This window comes from Buteo buteo, chromosome 14 (assembly GCF_964188355.1).
Source record: "Buteo buteo chromosome 14, bButBut1.hap1.1, whole genome shotgun sequence".
Classification (NCBI taxonomy): Eukaryota; Metazoa; Chordata; class Aves; order Accipitriformes; family Accipitridae; genus Buteo; species Buteo buteo.
In genome coordinates this window covers 3,430,414-3,448,589 of record NC_134184.1, presented here as the reverse complement: position 1 = coordinate 3,448,589, position 18,176 = coordinate 3,430,414, and the positions used below count along the sequence as shown (strand labels likewise).

Sequence of the window (18,176 nt, the reverse complement as noted above, 5' to 3'; positions counted from 1 at the left end):
AAGTAAATGTTAAATGATGTCTCGAATGTGCAGCTTCTGTTTTGTTAACTTACAAATACCTCTTGATAAGTTTGATATACGACTTATAAAAGAAGGTTCTGCTTTGAGACCTGGAGATCTTTCTTCCTCTAGAAGACCCCCAGGTGAAGTTATTTCACCTCCCATGGATGCCTCTCTTTTCCCATCTGTGCAACAGGGATAGTATAGTTTCAAAGTAGAGAGGAAGCGACGGGCGTAAAAACACTAAAGTACAGGCATAATTATTATTGTGCTTATTTTTCTGATAGGATATCCTTGTAATGATTAAGAAAGTCTGTGCTAAAACAGCATTAATGAGAAAACAGTTGTTCCATTTGAACATACTAAATGCAACAAACTCCCTCTATGGTTTATAACAACTAATATTTGATGCTTAAAAATTGCTGCTACCAACATATTAAAATATATATCATTTCCCAGAGTCTGCATGGCCTGAAACACCACAGGAAAACACTATTTTGATGTTCAAATTTCTGTACAAAGAGAAATAATTCCTACTGACATCCTCAGCATTCATCCCCAAACTGGAACGCTTTTCAGAAGTTACATTCAGTAACAGAGTAATTGTGCAAAACTCTTTACTAAGGTTAACCTAAGCACAAACTTCTGTAGCCTAGTAGCCAAATAACAATTTAAATAGTTTTTTTTTAAATAACACAAGTAACAGTAACAAAATAAACAGCGTGAACATATGTTGAAACAGAGTTTACATAAAGCCTTTGAAAAAACCCAAGCAAGTTAAAAAGCAAATAAAATTACATTTAAAGTATCATGAGAAAATAGGATTCTGTATGAATGTGATTTTCTGTCTTTGGACCCATTTGCTGAAACCTGTGGAAGATAAAAGACATAAAAGGAGGAAGTAGATGTGGAAAAGCGGACAGTAGCTTGCTAAGCTTTCAGGGCACAAAGTTCTCAGCCCTGAATCCTCTTTTTAACATTTTTTTCAGTTATCTTTCCCAAGAAGTAAAAATCTGGAAGTGTCGTATATTTTCACTTCTCCATTCACAGTATTTTTCTTTTGCTTTTTTTTTTTGTTTTCCATTTCTCTTTGCTCCTGGCCCCATGCAGTACTGAGTTAACACTCAGCAGGTAAGGCGTTTTCAGGGTCTCTATGCCATTCCCAGCTGCTTATATATTGCAAGAATTTCACAGCTGTTTCTGTCACAGATTTCCTTTCTGGAAACCAAAGTCCTTAAAGACACAGTTCCCCATACCAGAAAGCACAGACAAAGTACTTTTCTGAATCTGCACTAAATGTCACTTAGTGCACAACTCAGTCCTCCTAGTGTTTTGGGGTACACACTATTTGTATCACCACATCTTAAGTTACCACCTGTAAGCAAAGCTGTCCTGACGGACACCAGGCATCCTATTTGCTTTCGCAATTATGGAGCATCTTTTAACTTCAAATAAAAAGAATTAGTGCATCTTATCCAGCCACAGACTAAAAGCAGTTACTAAAAGCAGCAGCTGGGAAATAGTTTGTGAACCTGCCCTAAAATAGGTTGCAAGTACACTTAGTGTCTCTGGGTCACACTCATTTACAGGATGTAAAAAATACTCTCTGACATGTGCCATGGCCGCCTTTTTGCACTACCGCTTCTTTACCACCTCTGTGCACAACTATATATATAGAGAGACACATACAGAAATGCAAATACAGTCTGTACTAGAGGCACAGAAAACTAAGGACAGGAAATACCTTAACTGCACCTTCTCCTTTGCCACAGGGCTTTTTCTCTCTCTGTTCCAAGACTTTAAGACATCTGTTGTTTGTGTTACTCTCCTTTCTCCTCCACTGATTTCAAATCACAGTAGGGCTCAAGGAGACTCAAAATAAAACCAGAAGGCAGGGTGGCATGCTAGAGGGAATGCCTGTTAAAGCCTCGCACAAGCATTTACATGTGAGTCATGTTCCTCAGCTGTTGAAACAGCCGAGCTAATCAGGAAATGCCTACACAACTCTCCTTATTACCTGCTTCACTGCAAATGCTACCCCCTGTGTTCCCCACTAAGTTTTACTTCCTTGTAAAGCTCAATTACCATAAACACTACTTCTTAGCCAATACTCACTTTTTGCTATAAACAAAAGCTGTTTTTCATTCCGTGCTCCTCCGTACTAGAGTTGGTTGGCTGCCTGTAAATGCTATTTGTGGGTTTTCACAAACAATATCCATTAGGACACTGAAACAAGATTCCTTCAAATCGTATCCCACCCGAATCAAACCTGGCTCTTCCCCTCTCATTTCTTTGGCACGTACAGTGGTGTTTCGGACAGTGCACAGCATATGAAGTGGTAGGTATTTATTTTACCCAGCCAAAAAAAATGGACGATGCCAACACAGTCACTTGGCTACTCCTGGATGCAGACTGATAGACTGGGCAAACAGGCATCATTACTACCTCTTAGTTATGAAAAGCATAGTAATAGTCTGCTATTTTTTTTTTTTTTTTTTTTTTTTGGCATACGAGGAAGAGCCAAACCTGAATAGTGTATTCTGCCCGACAGTACTGCAGCTATCCTACTCTGGATGTCTGGGTAGCGTAAGTGCTTTGGATAGCTTTGCATTCACCCAGTATACCAGGATGCAATTCCGCCTGGGATAAACTCTCAGTCAGAAAGTCACTTAAATATATGTTACATTAAAGCAGGCTAATAGTTCCGCCAGTGTGGAAAGTATTCATGAATGAAAATTAGGCACCTGACGATGACGACACTGAACTGCAACCATCAGTTCCTGCGAGGAAAGAATTAGTCAGAAAGGGACTTCTGAAATGGGCACCTTCCCTGGGACTCAGGTTGAAACGAAGTATTTCTAAGTTAAGAGTGACATCTAAAGCTTTGCCTCAGACACCATCTCAGCTGGCTGAAAAGCTGTAAGCACCTGTATTTTCTCCAGTAAAGCAGCCACGACACCTAAAATGCTGTGTCTGCATGTAGGCCAAATCTAGATCTGTATATATAAGGCTCAACCCAGTAAGAACTCTCAGAAAATGACTAATGTGCTAACAGCACCGACTTTAAAAAAAATCATCCACAGATGACTATTCAAATCCATTGCTGGAGGGAAAGTCAGTACAATGGTATTTCATAAGAGAAACTCGATGGTTAGGGCACTCCCCTAGGCTACCTGCCTATGTATCCAACCTGAAGGAATCCAAATCTGCATCTGGCTGACATGAATCATTTAGATCTTCCCTGCAAGAATGACTTTTTGAGTAGGGCGGTCTTTACATTTTCTATTGGAAGTGAATGAACAAATTGCAAAACCAGACATGACTCGCAAACAAGAACTTGCGCTCAGGATTTCTCTTCCAAGGTCAGTGCCCAGATTTAACCTCTAGTCTTACATAAAAGGTGGCTTTTTCCTGTCAAAGCAACATTTGAAAAATAAAGTATATACCAGCTGCCAATTTCCAACACCCCAGGAGTGGGCTTTGGCTGTAAACTGCAATCTGATACAGCTTCCTGGGTCCTAGAGAAGTGAAGGATGTATTAAATTGCACCTTGCTGAGAAGAATTTTCACTTGGATATTTTTTGCCAGCTTCCCATCAAGCTTTTGCTTGATGTGAGTCCTCTTTGGAGATGTTTTAATTCTCCCAGTTGCTGTAGCATTAATAAGTATCACAACGCACAGGTTGTGGGTTCAAACTCCTGGAATCAAAAAGTTCTGTCACTGGGGAGTTCGTAGTTTTGGGGTTCCCACCGGTGTTGCCAAAACTCGAGCACTGTAGTATTACAACATAACAGAGCCTTAGCTCATGGACGCATGCAGTGGTGTCAGAGTCAACTTTCATTTAACAACAAAACACAAATGAAATAGAGAGCGCCAGTATCCACCTCACAAACTTAGGAATGCCTGCACGAAGGAGCCCAGGTCACCTGTGTTGTCAACACGGAGATATAAGGATTGTTGGAAAACAATTCAGACGACAACTGAGATGAATTCCCTACCAAGTAATGTCTTTCTGTCAGTCAGAGGCTGAAGTCTGACACGATGAAGCTAGGCCCCCGTGCTAATCAATAATACAGCACAGTAGCAAATGGCTATAGATCAAAATCAAAGTACAGCAAACTTTACTGTCCCACAAGTCATTGAGTCAATGGAAATATTTGAATGAGTTGTCAGTGTAACTTCCAATTGCTGGGCTTTCACAGTTTAGTCTCTTCAATTTAGCTAGGTTTAATGAAGCTGCACATATCCATTTGTAGCCGTGGTCTTTCACTTAAAATAATCTGCACAAAGTACGGAGTTCTTCTACTACAGCTCTCAGAAAGAAGAAATCATTATGAAGCTATGGGGAACACACCTATGCTGCAAACCACAGAGCTGCAAAGTAAAAACTAGCATGACAACACAGCTAGCCATATAGCTTCTAGATATTGCTTAAAAATTACATGAACACCTGCAATTTTAAACTACATCTCCGTTAAGTCAGTCGATCGATAATGAACCGTCAGGGCTGAACAAAAAGTAACCTTCCATGGGACAGTGTAAGATCACCTCTCTACCACGGTCATCAAATGGCCGTTCCAAGGACAAGGGCTTCCACAGAAGTTTCCTACCTTCCACTCCTGAACCTCCAAGCCTCTTTAAATTTGTGTTTCATTCTGAAATATAGGAAAGGAGGGTATTGTTCTAGTTGCAGCTCACAGAAGTGACACAGCTAGCAGTCAGCCTCTTGAATGGCAGCAAGCAGCAAATAAGGAGGCAGTGGATTCCCCTGGAGGTGGGCACGACGGGACTCGGTCATCACACCAGGCAGCAAAAACTAGCTACAGCTTCTCCTTGGTGCCAAGCAGAAAACACAACCGCAAGACAAACTCCAAGAGATTGCCAGGCGAGGAACAGCCAGTCTAATCAAGCACTGTAAAAAAACCCCTGATACTATTTAGTATTTGCACTTAGAAGTCCAGGTCATGGAACAGGACCTCAGAGCTTTGGAAGTACAGACCAAGTGGAGTCTGCCTGATGTGAACGCCTTTCAATCCAAATAGCGATTGATACAGGGCAAAAAAACCCACCAAATATTCAAGCAATGATATCAGCATGCTAGTAGCTGGTTATCGAACATTTTTTGTAGGAATGATGACAAAGGAATTTAAGGAAAGCCTGGAGAGAGGACAACACCAGCTCTGTGGAGACTTATGGGCAACTTCTGCAGAGTGAGAAAAGCAGCACAGAGTCAGCAGAAAGGTATTTGGGGGGTTAGAGGCTAGCAACACAGGAATCAAAAGAAGGAAGTAACATTTTAGTAGTGGATAGAAAGGTTGGAAATGACTCATGAAGAAGGGCCTTAACATTGAAAAGAAGCAGTTTGTGTTTAATGAGGAGAAGGCACTCAAAAGAGAATAGAAAGACAGTTAAAATAACGAAGCCGGGAAATGAACTTTGTGGCAGACTTCTGAACAGAGGTGCTGGGGGTAGCACTGTATTTGTCAGTGCAGGAGGGGAGGACGCTGGAGTAATCCAGGTGTGAAATGACGAGAGCCCAGAAAACAGCCGCAGTGCTGTGGAAGGGCAAAAGGCCGTATCATAGACGTATTTATGCAGCAAGACCTGCAAGATCTGGAGGCTTCACCTGCACATGAGAACTGCAAAATACCTAAATTGATATTTCTCTGACTTGCTGCACATTGAATTAGGTGAGTTAGACTACCTTCTTACGGTATACCTATTTGACAAATGCTGGTGTAAAAGAATAAAAACGACTTACGCAAGACTTCCCATCCATAGCATCAAATTTTTCCGACTCTTAAGCTGCCCAAAAGGCTACAGTTCAATATTATCTTGTTCAGGAGTTCCTCTTCAAATGGCAGAAAACCCAGAAGTACGTGGTTAGGTACTTTATGGATTAAGGAGAAATTGGTATTATGTTCCCTGTATGTTCAGAAGACATTTAGCTGATCTGGGCCCAAAAGCCCCCTTACACAAACATAATTTTTAAACATAAACCCAAGCAAAGTTGGCAGAATTTTCTATGTGCAAACTGGCCAAGTAAGATAGCGAGGAACATGAGGCTTTAACTGCCACTACAAACCTTGCAGGGACTTTACTAACAAAGCTTCAAAATAAAAAGTAGTAATAGCTGAACCTGCCGGTCCTGCAGCCGCCCCATGAAAGCAGCAAATGCTCAAAAGTTCATTCACATACTTTCTAGAGTCTTCTGACAGAAAATTTCCTTAATAGACTACAACAGTCAGAGAACACCATTATTGGCTCTTCAGAGCTAGTGTTCTGTTCTCTGGAAGATTCCTAAACATGTGCACTTTAAAAAAATATTTATTTTTTTTTTTAAAAAAAGGACTTGATATCATGCAGGTTAAAACCAGGGATGATTCTTGCTGGTTAAAGAATCACTGAGAGTGCCGTAAGGATGTCAGTGTATAAAAGCAAAACTTTTAGCTATAATTCCTGTCTCTCATTTTTTACTTTTTAAAAGACCTAAAGATGTGAATATCACTGCTTGTAAAGAAACAAAACACAACTTTTGAGTAAATTTAGGTGAAAGTAAATGTAAATCAGTGCTATTGGAAGTATTAGCACTGATTTAACTGGGTTTCTAATTAGCAAGGATATGACTGGTAATGTTAATAATGCAGCAATGCTTTTATTCAGGTACATTTATGAGCACCTAAGATAAGGTCATGAATAAAAGCCATATAGCATACAGAAGGACAAACTAACAAAAAATAGCTTGAACAGATTTCTGTGTGTTTAAGTCAGTATTGGTCGCAGCTGAATTTGGCTTCATTTTCTGTCCAGATTGAAACAGAACATAAAACAGCTTGGATTACAAAAACTTCCTTGTTTCATAACAGAAGTGTTGCTTTGCTTACAACTAGCAGCTATGGTCATATTAAACTATAATTTATTAAAGGCAATAATATTTTGTATGGAAGGCAGAGCACATACTCATTACTTCCATAAACTTACCATTTGCAAGACTAAACAATGATGTCAGATAAAAGCATATTTGAAATGATGACTTCAAGAATGATCCCAAAATACTACTTATATACACTAGCCAGAAGCAGTCTTATATATGTCTCTCCCCACCCACACAGAAGTTAGTGTTATATCACAAGAAGTGCTCAGGTATTTATGTTCTTTTGATGGGCACCTACAATTCAGAGTCATCAACTCAGTGGGACATGGCTGAAATAGAACAAAATTTCCTTGATATAAGCAGTTCTGATACATGTTATTTAAGCTTGTACAGTTCGACTCCAAAAGTGAACGAATGTTTTTGCAATTAAGCCCATCATGCAGTTCTGAATTATGACCCTCACATTAGAAGCGAGTGAATCAAGGTTGTTTAAATTTGAGAGAAGGTTTGGGGGAGCAGCGTGGAAAAGGTTACTAGTTTTTTAAACTGTCTTTATGGCATTTATGTGCCAAAACTAGAATACATCAACAAAAGTTCCAAGAGAAGAACTGCTAAAATAGTGTTGCCTCACCTGAATAAAAGAAGCAAAATGAATTTTAGAAATATTAGTGATAAGCCAAATTTGTAACTATGGGTTTAGAATGGGCTGCAGCCCATCGACAGCCATCACAGGTTATAGCATATGGTCAAGTATATTATCCTCCTTCATCCTCACACACATATAAAGGAGGGTGAAGTTATTTTTCTGCTTCAGTCCTGCTCTGAACTTTCACAGAAATTAGTATTTTCTGGCTTGAGTACATCCTTGGCTTTAAAGAAAATGCAGCCAGAATCTTTGTACCAGTGAAATGAGATATTCTTTCTCCAAGAGCAGAATCTCCTCCCCACCTCATCCTCAGCACCTAGCTTCCCTCAAGATTCAAATTTGCAGTAAAAATCTGCTTGAAGGCTTCAGCTTTAAACACCAACTATAATTCCTTGCTGTATCAACACAAAAAGACATCTTTATCTCCTGTACAGCATCTGTGAATAAAAGAATTCCAGTGTCAACAAGAAAGGCGCACACCCCAAGGCACGACTGAGAGAAATTGCGTGCATTGTAGGGAATATTTTCTTTCACTCCTGTTATGGGATGTTTTGGAGATCGTGAGTAAACCAGCCTATCTTTGCCAGTCGCTTCCACTCAGAACAGCCATAATTCATCAGCTTGTAGACAGCACCAGGTTCTCAGATAGAAAAGGTCAGTGCCAAGGGAAAAATGGGACGGCACTAAATTAAGAAACTGAAAGGAAGGATTTAACAACATAGCTGTTGAAACAAACCATGATGGGCTGGGGAACAAATTCTCATCCAGTCGCCCATCAATCCGCCGTTCTGTCCCTGGATGAATAATGCAGAGGGAATACAGAGTACTCTCAGATATAGACCGAACCTTTCCAAATGACAGTGGCATTTTTTAACACAATTTTATCCAGACACTTACAGTCATTACTGTAGACAATCTTCTGTAATCCAAATGCCTCAAATAATATAAACTATCAAGAAAAGAAGCAAAATAGTGGTTGAAATTACCAAGTACCCAAAAAGAACCAAGGAAGATGACTTTTTGTTACCATTTACCACTCATGAAATCTCTGCTCCTCTATAATAACACTGAAATGCTGGATAAAGAAAACCGATTCCAGTTTTTGCCACTGCATGACTGGTATATTAGCATTAATTAGCTACTATAGCACAATGCCAGATGGGACGGTATATTTTCATACATTTGGTGTTGTTACACAGTATTTACAGACCTCCCCGAGTATGATAGTATGACATGTCCATAACTATCTACAAATGCAAAAGTAAATATAAATAGATGCAAATTCAGAGGTATTTTTTAAGGTATACTTTAGACTCTTTCAGTTCTACATGTTCCTTCCAAAAGATGTGTGAATTTATGAAAGTTTTAAATGGGTGTCATTTACAAGCTGAGAAGCTAGAAAAAGTTGCAAGAACACTCAAGTTATAAGAAGTGGCCTACTTTAGTGTACTCTTTTTTTATTTCTTTTTTTCTTTACAGTTGTAAGCTTGTTTTTTTTGCAGCCTTTTTTAATGACCTCTCAGTGCCTGAATTATACTGCCTAAAGAATCACCTATTATAAAAGACTGGGGTTGGAATGAATAAAACTCAGTTAGGGTAGGTCAATTATATGAATTTCTTGCCAGCATCTCTTTGTCGTCCTTCTGCTGTTTTATGCTGGGTGTTCATAAGAAGAACACGAGAGGCAAGCCCAAGACCACTGAAGGCTGGGAAGCGAAGGGAACAGAGACCACTTTCAGATGTTTGTTACTTAACTCTTGTTATCCAGCAAACACACATTTTAGGAGAAAAACAGCAATTCATTGCTCCTTTCACTGTGCATCTTCTCGCCCAGCTTTGTCCTTCAGCCATGGAAGCACTGCTGTAAGTATTCAACAGGTTTTCCCCATTTTCTTCCAAAGCAGCTTCCACATATGTAGACAAAGGGCCCTAAATCCGTTCTCTGCTCTCCTTCCTCCTCTCCTTTTCCAATGAGAAGGTAGAAAATGATGGACGTCAAATCTTAAAGATGGCCAAAACCTGACAGGCTGACAGACTCTTAAATATTCTGTACTGTTTCCTGTTACACATTTTCATTCTTTCATAGAGATGGATGTCTACAGCACTGTTTCACTTAAACATAAAAAGTCAATGCACAACGGAGTGCTGCCCACCACATAATGTCTGTCCAGAAAAGCTAACACAGGAGCAAAGTTTCCTGTCCCGAAGTTAATGAATATAAATAAAAATCCTGAATTTCTTGCTAGTACTTTGAAATGCAAGTTCAGGAAATATTTTTTTTTTATATATGCAAATAGTAATTTTCACTAAAACAAGTCTCTTTTCACTTAATATATTTCAGTTCATCCAGAGATCCAAAAATATTTTCCTGTTATTATTTAATTTTCATAGCATCTACTTAACTGTTACTTCAAGTATCCATTATCAGAAGAACCTTAAGGTACAGAGATTCATACCCAAACATTCAAAAACTGTATAGCAAATCAATACCAAAGACAAAAAAAAAATCCATTCTGTCTCCTGTTTTAACTAAACAATTAAGGGGAAATAAAATGTCAGCCACTAAACGGTATTTTTGGAATGACATCACACCATTAACCAGTTAGAAGTGGCGAAAGGAAACAAGTCAGACACTTTTGTGTATATTGCTATATGTTAAAAAAGCAGAAACTTAACATATCTCATTAAATAGGAGATGATTACATGCAACTCCTCACACACACTCAGCAGTGATGCTTGTTTTTGTTATGGATGGGTAACAGCAGGATGATTATAGATACATCCTGATGCTCAGACAAAATTCCTCTTTTAGCAACAAGCTTATAAAGGTTGATTATGAGCAATGTGAATATATAGATGTCTGGCAAAACCCATAAAGGTATGAAAATCAGAGTGGCAGCAAAGGATTAGGGCTTTTTATTGTGTTACAATATGCATTGCAGAACTGCAAAAAATGTCTGGAAATAGTTTTACCAAATAACATTCATAACAACAACAAACAAAGCAAGATTTTATCCATAGCTGCTGGCAACTGAGTGATAATCAATGCCACTACTTGCTCAAGATGTTAGAAATCTGACAATTTCCCATAAAATCAGTTAGCCCCTTGCTCTCAAGCCTCTATTTAACTCATTGTCTATTATAGCACATTCCTATAGGTGTCCTGTGGAAAGTCAAAGCTTAATATTGCATGGATAACAACATATTGATCCTAGAGCAGGTTCAATCTATTCATGAACAATCCTGATGAATAATGAGATGTACAAATATCCAACTTTTAACCCTTCTAATTTGCACCTGAGACTACAAATGAAAAAAAAAAAGAATAATTGCCTTTTTTTTTTTTTTGGCCTCTACAGAACTCTAATGGGAGGACTGACTCCTCTATATCCTATTGCTTTCCAGCAGAATGCATTATACCATATCACACACCCAACAGGTTTTGCAAAAAGAGCCTCAGCTGTGGTGAATACGTTTTCAAGAAAGCAATGAGGTTTTACTCAAGATTATGGTTGCTTTTACTGCTGCTTGGAAGTGAATTTACATCACCTATGTTCCTGAGAAATGGAGGATCTTCCTCTTTGCCAACATGGCATTAAAAATGCATTATCTATTGACTTGAGTGGCTAATTGCAAAGATAAACTGAACTATAAAACATATACTACTATTGAATTGTGTATAAAAACAATTGGAAGCATAGGCTCAAGGTCAAAACTACAGCCTACTCAGAAGAGCAAGTCAATCTGTAACCCACCTTTGACTGGCAAAAGAAACACAATCAGTACACATATTAAGGTCTTCCCTACTACATCATCTGCAAGAAGCAGGAGTGAACTGCTGAATGCAAAGAAAAGATTGTTTTAAGGTCTTACAAACAGCCTATTGATTTCTAAAGCAAAAAGCACGGAGGTGAAAATATCAGGTATTTTCATTTCCAAGTCCATTGGAAACACAATTCTTCACCAGTTCACCAAAGCTGAGGACAGTTTTCCATATCTTTCTTTCCCAAGAAAGGTGTGCATCAAGCCGTACCGCACAGAAACACTGAACCGCAAGGGATAATTCAGAAAGGCTGGAAAGAGGCTGAACTTCAGCCAGTGACCTGGTTACCCCCGCCTGATGCCTGGTGATGCCTCTGAAGTTACCAGCTGCCTTTTCAGAGAGCGATTACTTTACCTGTGGGATAGGAGCACTAATTTATCACTTAGTCCTTAGCTCTGTAGACCCCAATGGTCCTTGATAACTCATGTAACTTTCCCCTTACACCTTTTTTCATTGCTCATAATTTACCTGAAGAGCTTTGGGGTTGTTTCCTATACGCTCCTGTTTTCTCCTTCGCCATGGCAGTGAGCCTACGCTCAAGTCTGTGCCCATGCTGAGGTGTTATTTCTCGTGGCCAGAACGTCGTCCTCATCCTTCGTGTCTACCCGCCAGCTCCAGCTCCAGCCAGGGGCTTTTCCCCAAGCAGGGAAATTCAGACAAGAGGACGCACTCACTTGTACTCACGTCCTCTCACCCTACAACTTAATTCTAAACTTCAGCATCGTGGCTGAAGGCAAAGGATGTATATCCGTAGATTACCCGCCCACGGAAGAAGTTCACCAAAATTTCTGGACTTGCTTTTCAGATGATATCCTGTCATTCCTCCCCATTGGTTCCTTTATATTCTTTTTTTTATTAATATGTATTTACATGGCTGTCTTCTTTTCTGTATGTGCACAGGTCTCGCAGACATTAAGAAAACCCAACAAAACAAAAAAACAACAGAACCCCCCCCCCCCAAAATAACAGAATCAAAAAAAGATCTAGCAAGTTTGTTATTTTGAGAGAAGCTTGGAGCAGGGGGAAAAAAAAAAAATCAGCACAGAAAAGAAAAAGGTGTCCCACCAGTAGACTATGCCTTAATTCCTCCAGAGCAAAGTTCTTTGTAATTACTTTTCCTAGACAGGCAAACTGTTCATTGACTGCTCTCCTGTTATGAAGCACTGACCACACTTTTGTAAGATTGTGCCTCCTTGCTTACAAGATTGTGGGATCTTTTTGTCTTTTAGTATTTGTTGATCCACGTTCCATTTTTCTTGTCCATTTCCTTCAAGCCATTCAAGAACCTTTTGAACTGTATTTTCTCTTTCTTTCTCCCACAATAATCAAGCCATCAGCACATTAAAATGTTGCTACAGGCCATATGAACTCCTTTGTCCTGGAATGTCACAGTGATTGCACGCGTGTTGCCATGCCCACATACGCTGAGGAATGCATTTATTTACCTTGACCTTAAACTGACATTGAATAGGGCAAAGATACGACTCCCTGCTTATACTTTCATCTTTTGAGCTGTAAACACACAACTCTCTTATCCTCAGCTTTATCTGGATTTCCAATTTCTCCCACTGTGTCCCAAAGGCATTGCATGGCATGTATTTGTAAAATGTATCAAAACTGCATATATGTTCTGCTCTTATTCTTATTGAATTAGTCCACTAAGTTCTTAAAATTAAGCAAAAATGCAGATAAAGCACCTATGCTTAGACTTAAATTCCTGTTCGATTTGTTTACATTTCTTTTAGCTTCTACCCCTGACATTGGTCCACCTAGATAGAAGCAGTCCCATGTAAGCCTGTGTATAAGAACCTATTTTTCAATACTTTACTCATCACAAATGAATTTGGTCCTCACGCTTGTATAAATACAGAAATAGAGATGGATGTGTTCTTTTTTCCCCCCAAATTCCCAGTACTGCTGCCTTTGTATTGTCAACTGGTGATTTTTTTTTCTTGCTGCTCATAATTCCTTACAAAACATGTTTTTCAACCATATCCTCATCAACAGGAAAGTTAAAACAAGCAGACTTGAAACAGGCAGCCAGAAAAGGAGACATCAGATTTGTTGGATTTTTTTTTCCCCTTTTTTCCCTTTTTTTCACAAAAACATTTGCACCTGTTCAGAGGGGGCAGGCGGTGAAAGATAAACACCATGCATATGATTCACAAATATGTTTCACCGTATGGAAAGAAAAGATGGTCCAGAGAAAAGGGGAGTTATTTTTCCTGTTCCGCAGTATTTTTAAATTTCTTTTCAATAGAGTTGAAATACACCTCTCATTTGCAGAAAATATGCTAACGCAAGATGTCATTCAATATGTACATTCAATACCTAAATAAAATACCACACAGGAACTTGGGAATGAAGGAATCAATTGTGTATATCTGTATAATAAACCCCTACATTTCTTCCATATAGGAACCAGATTACGTTCAATATTGAGGTAGCCTTTAACTCGGAGGTTTAGATACACAAGCTCCACGGAAGAGGCAAGCAAATACAACTTTTCGACCGGGACTCAAGCAGCCGGTTTGACTCAATGAATGTCAGGGCTGATCTCACCACCAGGAACCCGCAACGGCCCAGAGGGAGCGCTGACCACCACGGCTCCAACCACTGGCACATCCCCGACAACAAGGGGAGCCTGCAGAACTGGCTGTTTCTGCAGTGGAATAAAGTGTAAGTGAGAAACACGCTTTCTGTGGCCGTGATCTCCAAGGGCCAAGGCAAGGACAGAAAGCAGACACATTTTTAAATGCATAAAACCAATGGTTTGTGGAAGAACAAATGAAAGAGTGGACAAAGAAAGGGAGCTTTGACTGTAATAAATGGAAGATTTTCCAAACTATTTTCTGTGTTATGCTGCCTTGTTATCTTTCTTCTTCTTCTTCTTCTTTTTTTTTTTGATTTATTAAAGAGAAATTTAGCTGTGTTTTTTAACCTATTTCATCAGGACTTTGTTCATGCCACTTCCATTCCTTTGCAAAGAATTTAGACAGCTACTGAAAAAAAGCACTGAGTTTAGAAACTATCATTACCTATTATTCTTTTCAAATATCTGATTTCTATAATGGGTTGAGTATAGAGTTGTGGGAAAATAACAGTAAGGAGACCAAGTCCCGTCATAGAGGGTTGGAGCTGCTGTATTTCACGCATCAAAATTGAGTTTGCAGAGGCATTACGGGAGAAACCAACCAACAGAACATGCAATTGAGAGTATAAAACTTACAGCAGGTAACACCCCTCTTCTTCTGCCTCTTCAGTTTGTTTGTCATGTCTTTTTAATTGTTTGTGCTTTTGGACTAACTAAAAGCAAAGAAACAAGAAAAAAAAAATCCAAAACACCTAGCTATTTTGGAAATGTGAGTAACTTCCTACTACATAATTTGCAGTGTTTTAGTACAGATATATCCCCTGGCTAATCCAGGTTTAATTCTTTATACACTGAAGGTCTCAAACAGCTGGAAAAAAAGACATTTGTTATATGTTCTTGTTAAGTAATTAACAATCATCTATCAGACCTCTTAGTGCTTAAAACAATATGACAGCAGCAATTGTGCTGGGTTTTTTTGAAACAATCACACATACTCTTAATATTAAGGAAAAAATAAACATTTCTTTTTAAATCCACATTTAAACGGAGCTTGGTTCGTGGTACCATTTGTGTGGATTCCTGACAATGTAACATCTCTTTGGCATTTAAGACCCGGTCACCTTTACCAATACATCACCTTGCAGATTCGGTATTTCACCAAGCATTCAGAGGTGCCAGTGGGAAGCACCAAGATAGCTGGGAAATCTCAGGGTGCCGAGCAGGTCGTTTGGCTGCCAGGAACAGGCTGTGAAGTTCCAAATGAGACTGCTCAGGGAAAGAAGAAACCCTCTTCTTCTGGTCGTGCACTGATACCGTGCTCTGCCAGCGATGAGAAGACGAGCACTGCCGCTGCCCGTGTGCGTGCAGGCGCGTGTCACTTCTGCTGCTTCTGGGAAACCAGCAGCAATTAAACCGATGCTGCCAGCAGATACGAAATCGGAGGCATTGGATAGACCTGCCTGCACTAGTCACTAATTTCAGAGAACGTACTTTAATTCTCTTATCTCCTTGCATGAGACCAAGAATTAGAAAACAGGGAGCCACCGTGAATTGTGTCCACAGTTTCTGCTGAGGTGCTCAGTCCCCAGCGGTCACAAGAACATGCTGTTTACAATGTGTGTAATTTACACTGATAACAAAACCAGTGTTTCACAAGAAGACAAACAGAAAACCTTTTTTCCTTATCTTATTCTTTTTTTTTTTTAATTTCCGTCAAGCTTTGTATCTTCAAAGGTCTATACTAGTAAGTCCACCCACCATTACTAGCAAATAGGTTGGAAAAAAGCCTTTGGAGTACATGTTATAGCTAGGAAAACCTGAGAAATTGAGATTAAAGCTGACATTCTCAAAGGCGGTCTCCGATTATGAGATTATCGTTTTAGCAGCGATACCTGGAGGCCAGACGTTCAGCCGCAGAGTGCTGGGCAGCCCCTGCTCCGCTCTCAGCAGCCTCAGCGCTTCTTTCGATGCCCAAAATACACAACTGTGGAAACCTACAACTATGGAAATCTACACATCAACGATTTTCCCTAAACTCATAAAATCAGTCCCATTTTTCAGTCCAGCTAAAATGCACCGCTTGCCAATGTTATGCCTCCTCAGGAAGCCCCAGGAGTGTTACCCCTGTGCTGCCCCGTCTATACCCGCTGCACAACGCTCAACGCAGAATTAGGTATTTTGCTATCTAACCTAAAACCAGACAACATATGCAGATCAAATGCGATGCAGTGTTGTGGTTGCAAATCAACCCCCAAACCTATTTAGCGTGGAGGTGAAAAGATTTTCTGCTGGTGTTTCAGCAGTGTAAGTGTTTAAGAAAAAGGGAATCTGCTAAATGAGTTTGGAGGACAAAGTCTGCAAGCAGGAAAGTATGTGGAGAAATTCAGAAGAAAAAAAAAAAGGTTCAAACTTAGTTTGGGAAGACTTGGAAAAAGAAGAGGAATGGACATGGGACAAAGTTGTGTGATGAGACTACAGAAATTCAGAGAAAAAGCAGTACAGCTATTCAAAGGGCTCAATCATATTATTTGGAAGGAAAGTTCATACAGGCTGAGACACTGGGTAAATGCACAGGTCCAAAAATGCTAAACATACAGCATGGGTGGGCCTGAGGGCATCCTGCATCCCAGTCCGGACACGCTGCGGCCCTTTGGACCCCTGCGGGACGCTCATCTAGATCTGGGAAGTGAAAGGCTATGTCCATAGGGCAACCAAGTTGCCAGATGTTTTGCAGCCCGTGACCGTAAAATTAGGCCTAATTCTGTGTAAACCACTTTTTCAGAGGTCTGAAGTGAGCTGTGTATTTGCTCACGATGACATCCAGGGGAGTACCATCCGCCCCCGGCCTCAGCTGATCAATTCCTGTTAGCAAAGCTATTTTAGAAACTGAAATTAAGTAAATGGAGCCACACTTACAAAGAAAAGGGGGGAAAAAATCCCATCTGCTTTATTTTTCTAACCTATCGCTGCCTCCAGAATGCTATTGCAGGTATTTCATTATTTGCTCTTATCAATAATAACAAAGAGGTGCAATATTTGAGAAAAAAATTACCCCTTCTCTACCCACACAGTGTCTGTCTTTTGCCTGACACTTCTGAGGCTCACGACTTGTACAACACCCACAGTCTGCATACCTTTTACCGAAGAGATAGCTGGTGCCTCAGCTTGTGTATCTATTAAACGTAAGACTGACTCAAACCTAATTTACACTGGGCTACAAAGCAGAGGTAAAATTTTGAAATACTACACTGCTTGGCAAATTGATGTGAAAATACTCGGGGTCCTCATTGGGGGATAAGAATTAATGTTTTACTTACTTGGCTCTGCATGTCCGATAAAAGCGTATTTGCTTTTAAAACTGAAGGTGAGTCGTTCTCTTCAGTTAAACTCTAAATTTTACATTGAGATTAAGGGAAGAACTACACAGCTACCCCTGGCCAGAGATTTCACCAAGTACCAACCAGTAAATACACGACACGGCTCTCCGGGTGTTCACATCAGTGCAACTCCATGCCCGCCATCACCTAAAAGCGATTTCCAACGTGTAGAGTGAGTATTGCCTCCTCTGGCATTCGGCACGCTTTGGGGGGGATCAGTAACAGGGAGAGAGGCAGGAAAAAACAAGCACCATACCCAGATGCAGGCCGGTTTCTTCATGTAAGAGAAAGGAAGAAATAAAAGAGTGAAGAATAACAGGTAGTGAAAATAAAAACCTTGCCTGATTCATTTATTTACACTCCTTTCCCTGGACTTTTTAGTCTTCTTAGGGCTTCTTCTTTAGGGCTTCGAAGGCCCTGAAGTCAATTAAAGCCCCAAATGTAGCATAAACAGGTCAAGCCACAAGGACACTAAAGGGATGTCATTAAAGGTAATTTCTCTGGGACCAGCCTCTTCCCCCGGTCCCTGCCCAGAGGGTGCACAGCCAGATCCCCATTTTTGAGGGATGCCCAGCCAGACCCTGTTTTTTGGGGTCTCCTTGGAAATCCCCACAGCAGATGGCAGAGGTAAGCCGTCACCTGAGCCCCCTGGAGAAACCATCGAGCCACAATGGACATTCAACGTCGGTTGCTTTCGTGTTCTTCCAGGCAAGCCCGCCAGCCAGGGAGGGTGGGTGAAGGATGCTGCTCCTGGCTGGGTCACGGCTCAATTTCTGAATATTAAAATAGACTCTCTCCCCCTTCACTGAACCTCAGCGGATACCAGGCATTCATTATCTCGACCATTTCTTTATCATGCTTTT

General features: G+C 40.2%; 1 protein-coding gene across 5 annotated transcripts in view; it reads right to left on the bottom strand.

The window, feature by feature from the left end:
- FGF14 (fibroblast growth factor 14) overlaps nucleotides 1–18,176 on the bottom strand; it is a 247,702-nt gene that overhangs the window by 8,964 nt on the left and 220,562 nt on the right. The window lies entirely within an intron of this gene.